The sequence below is a fragment of the Pan troglodytes genome, chromosome 3, assembly GCF_028858775.2.
Source record: "Pan troglodytes isolate AG18354 chromosome 3, NHGRI_mPanTro3-v2.0_pri, whole genome shotgun sequence".
Classification (NCBI taxonomy): domain Eukaryota; kingdom Metazoa; phylum Chordata; class Mammalia; order Primates; family Hominidae; genus Pan; species Pan troglodytes.
The window spans coordinates 28,033,924-28,039,420 of NC_072401.2; the positions used below are offsets into that span (position 1 = coordinate 28,033,924).

The 5,497-nt window shown below is 34.6% G+C and overlaps 1 pseudogene; it reads left to right on the plus strand.

Annotated features, from left to right (window-relative positions):
- The first annotated feature begins 2,203 nt into the window (after window positions 1-2,203).
- Window positions 2,204-3,212, plus strand: LOC100609737 (immunoglobulin-binding protein 1-like; annotated as a pseudogene).
- Window positions 3,213-5,497: the final 2,285 nt, after the last annotated feature.

Consider the following 5,497-nt stretch of genomic DNA (forward strand, 5'->3'; position numbering starts at 1 on the left):
ATACATATTCTGGTGTGTTCTTTTAGTTTTTGTCTCTATAAAGAAACACTTTCTCAACGCACATTAAATCCCGAAATTGCTTTGAAAGTTTTTCAGTTACTTTGCCTGAGTTTTGAGCAAAACTCCCTTTACTCTTGTGTAAATTCAGATGAAGAAAGTCATGTAAGAAGGGCCATGAAAGAGTATGGGCAGCATTGATTTCTGAGTCTGAAAATAAGAGTGCCAAGGTTTCTTACGCTTAATGAGGCCATGGGTCCCACATTTTGAAGATTATTGATATTTAGAACTGTAAAATGGTGTGTGGTAAAAGTGGAATAAACTAGATTTTCATGGTGATTTACATTTGTTTACATAATCTTTGCATTGTGCAGTCTTACAGTAAGGAACTCATATACCCTTTAATGTCACTGAAGACACAACCTTATAGTAGAAATAGTGCAATAATTACAACTGACGTTGATTTCAAGGAGTCCAAGAAATATTATTGTACCTTAGTAGCAAATATTATCATCTTACTTATGCAAATGTTACCCTACCTCCAGATTTTCTGAGGCTCAATCTAAGGGAATTAGCAATGGATAAGTGCTTAAATAAAGTATGAAAGGAGTTATGCCTGCTTTCCTTTTCTACTACGGATCTTGAGTGGAAGAAAAAAACTTATGACTGGCAATGTGGACTTACTGTTTTAGGATTAATATTTTTTCAGAATCATTTCTACTGTAAATCTGTATGTTGAGAAACTTTTCCCTGAATCTCAAAAGATACAAGTGAGCAATGTTCACTGTGAAATTGGATTAAAACAGGGCATTGACTTGTACTTTATGTATTTTTCTCTTTATATGTTTTGGATCCTGTATTAATTGAATGTATTAAAATGTGTATATCAATTACATATAAACATACATACATACATGATACACACAATTTTATTTGCACCTTAGTGAAATCACTTTGTTTTTCCTGGCTTTTTACATTTTTATATCAACTTTATTGTAGTTGAGTGGAGCTAATTGTGTTAGAACAATTCACTAGTTACTAATCTTGAAAGTTAACTTAAGGCAACTTAAAAGCACAATGAGCCAATAGAAACATTTTAAGTTAGGTTCAGTGAATTTAATTATATAGAAAACCAATTATTAACTTTTAATTTAAAGGTATTTCCAAGTATCTTCTTGTCTTCTCCAGAAATACATTTCTAAATATTTATTTTCAAAATATTGCTGATATGATGATTAGGAATTACTCTGCTTTTTACCATGAGCAACTGGATGCTGAGAGACTGGAAAATCTAGAGGAAATGAATAAATTCTTAGATACATACAACCTACCAAGATTGATCCATGAAGAAATCCAGAACCTGAAAACACCAATAACAAGTAATAAGATTAAAGCCACAATAAAGTCTCCCAGTAAAGAAAAGCCTGGGACCCAATGACTTCATTGCTGAATTCTACCAACCATTTAAAGAAAAACTAATATCAATCCTATTCAAACTATTCCGAAAAATAGAGGAGGAGTGAATTTCACAGTACATTAAAAAGATCATTCATCATGACCAAGTGGGATTTATTCCTGAGATGCAAGAACAGTTCAACATACACAAATCAATCAATGTAGCCCATTATATTAATAGAATGATCATTTCTATTGATGTAGATAAAACATTTGATAAAATTCAACATCCCTTCATGATAAAAAAAAATACCCTCAGAAAAACAAGGTATAGAAAGAACCTACCTCAACACAATAAAAACCACATGTAACAGATTAACTGAAAGCCTTTCCTCTAAGATCTGGAACATGACAAGGATGCCCACTGTCACTACTGTATTAAACATATTATTGGAAGTTCTAGCTAGAACAATCAGATAAGAGAAATAAATAAAAGACATCCAAACTGGAAAGGGAGAAATCAAATTATCTTTGTTTGCAGATGATATGATATTGTATTTGGGAAAAACTGAAGACTCCACTGAAAAGCTATTAGAACTAATTAACAAATTCAGTAAAGTTACAGGATACAAAATCAACATACACAAATCAGTAGCATTTCTACACCCCCACATTGAACAATCTGAAAAAGAAATAAAAAAGTAATCTTATTTACAATAACCACAAATAAATGCCTAGGAATTAACTTAACCAAAGAAGTGAAAGATCTCTATAATAAAAACTATAAAACACTCATGGCTCCCTCCCCAAGATGGCTGCTGAAGACAAGCTACTGCTGCCGCAGCTCCCCGAGCTGTTCAAAACTGGCAAAGTTTCTGGACGAAGAAGTAGAAGTAGCTGCTGAACCTGCTGGTTCCTGGATAGTCTAGGAGAAAGTGTTCAAGGGCCTGGACCTCCTTGAGAAAGCTGTCAAAATGTTATCACAGCTTGACTCCTTCAGCCGAAATGAAGATATGTAAGAGATTGCTTCCACTGACCTGAAGTGCCTGTTGGTGCCCTCACCATGAAATAAGTCAACCCCAGCAAGCGTCTAGATCATTTGCAGCGGGCTCCAAAACGCTTTATAAACTACTTAACTCAGTGCCGTTACTATCATGTGGCAGAGTTTGAGCTGCCCCAAAATGAGAACAACTCAGCTGAAAATCACACTGCTAATTCCTCCATTGCTATCCTAGCCTCATTTCTATGGCATCTCAAAGACAGGCTAAAATAGAGAGATACAAACAGAAGAAGGAGTTGGAGCATAGGTTGTCTGCATTGTAATCTGTTGTGGAAAGTGGTCAATCAGATGATAAGTGTGTTCGTGAATATTATCTTCTTCACCTTCAGAGGTGGTTTGGTATCAGCTTAGAAAAGATTGAGAGCATTGACCAGGAAATAAAGATCCTGAAAGAAAGAGAGTCTTCAAGAGAGCCCTCAACTTCTAACACATCTCGCCAGGAAAGGCTTCCAGTGATACCCTTCATTCTCTCCTGGGACATATCCAAGCCAAAGTATTTGGAGCTGGTTATCCAAGTCTGGCAACTATGATGGTGAGTGACTGTCATGAACAACATCAGAAATATGGAATGGAGAATTACCAAATCAGGGAATATCCAAGGCAACATCAGAGGAATTCAGAAAAGCAGCTCAGCAACAGGAAGATCAAAAAGAAAAGGAGGAAGAGGATGATGAAACAAACACTCTACAGAGCTTGGGAATGGGATGACTGTCAGGACATCCATCCTAGGGGCAATGGCAACCGACAGAACATGGGCTGATCTTCCCACAATGTAACAGGACTGCAAGGTGCACACTTCCCCCCTCCAAGGAAAACCATGCAGTCTTCCCCTCCCTGGGCTCCCACTTCAGCTGTGTACAATGAAGTCAAAGATGCTAAATCTTACTTTGCATTCAATAAAGTGTCAATGATTTAAAAAAAATAATAAATAAATAATAAAACACTCATGAAAGAAATTGAAGACACACAAAAAATGAAAAGATATTCCATGTGAATGGAGTGGAAGAATCAATGCAATCCTTATCAAAATACAAATGATATTCTTCACACAAATAGAAAAAAAATCCCAAAATTTAAATGAAACCACAAACCACTCAGAATAGGCAAAGCTATTCTGAGACAAAGAATAAAACTGGAGGAATCATATTACCTAACTTCAAATTATGCTACAGAACTATATTAACCCAAACAGCATGATACTGGGACAAAAACAGACACATAGACCAATGGAACAGAATAGAGAACCCAGAAACGAAGCCACAAACCTGCAGTGAACTCATTTTAAACAAAGGTGCCAAAAACACACATTGAGGAAAAGATAATTTCTTCAATAAATGGTTTTATGAAAACTGTGCATCCATAAGCAGAAGAATGAAACTAGACCCCTATGTCTCACCATATACAAAAATCAAATGAAAATGAATTAAAGACTTAAATCTAAGACTTCAGAGTGAAACTACTACAAGAAAACATTGGGAAAATTCTCCAGGACATTGGTCTGGAGCAAAGATTTACTGAATAGTACCCCATAAGCACAGGCAACCAAAGCAAAAATGGACAAATGGAATCACATCAAGTTAAAAAGCTTCCGCATTGCAAAGAAAACAATCAACAAAGTGAAGAGACAACCCATAGAATGGGAGAAAATATTTACAAACTACCCATCTGACAAGGGACTAATAACCAGAATATATAAGGAGCTCAAACAACTTTATAGGAAAAATCGAATAATCCAATAAAAAATAGACAAAAGTTATGAATAGACATTTCTCAAAAGAAGACATTCAAATGATAAACAGGTATATGAAAAGGTGCTCAATATCATTAATAATGAGAGAAATGATACTACAATGAGATATTATCACACCCAGTTAAAATGCCTTATATCCAAAAGACAGATAATAGCAAATGTTGGAGTTGATATGAGGAAAAGGGAACCCTCATACACTGTTGGTGAAAATGTCAATTAGTACAACCACTACAGAGAACAGTTTGGAGCTTCCTCAAAAATCTAAAAATAGAGCTACTAGAAGATCCCTCAATCCCACTGCTAGGTATGTACCCAAAAGAAGGGAAATCAAAATATCCCAGAGATATCTGCATTTCTATGTTTATTGCAGAACTCTTTAGAATAGCCACCATTTGGAAGCAATCTAAGTGTCCATCAATAGATAAATGGATAAAGAAAATGTGGTACATATACACAATGAAGTACTATACAGCCATAAAAAAGAATGAGATCCTGTCATTTGTGACAATGTGGATGGAACTGGGTGTCCTTGTGTTAAGTCAAATAAGCCAGGCACATAAAGACAAACTTGCATGTTCAAACTTATTTGTGGGAGCTGAAAAATCAAACAATTAAACTCATGGAAATAGAGGGTAGGATGAATATCAGAGGCTGGAAAGGGTAGTGGAGTGTGGGGGGGAAAGTGGGGACAGTTAATGGGTTTAGTAAAATAGTTAGAAAGAATGAATAAGATCTAATATTTGCTAGGACAGCAGAATGACTATAGTAAATAATAATTTAATCTTATGTTTTAAAATAACTATAAGAGTATAATTGGATTGTTTGTAACACAAAGTATAAACACTTGAGGAGAAAGATATTCCATTTACCATGATGTAATTATTATGCATTGCATGCCTGTATCAAAGTATCTCATACATATATATACCTACTATGTACCCACAAAATACAAAAATTAAAAATTACTCTGCTTTTATCTTAATTGCAACTTATATTTCAAATCTCAGGTTTACAAACATTGGAGAATAAAGCAAGGTATTATTCATAGCTCTACTCAATTTATAACTCAATTTTTGCTATGGCTAAAGATATTATTTACAAATACATGTTCACTGAATGTAGAACTAAGAAAATATCCTAGACATATACATTCTTTATTATTGAATGACCTATATTTCTTATAGAAATCACCAGAAGTAGGTGATTGGGGATTTAAGGTTTCAAAATCATATCAGCAAGCCAAGGGCAATAGACTTTTTAATTATAATGCATTACTTCAATATCCTAAATGCCAA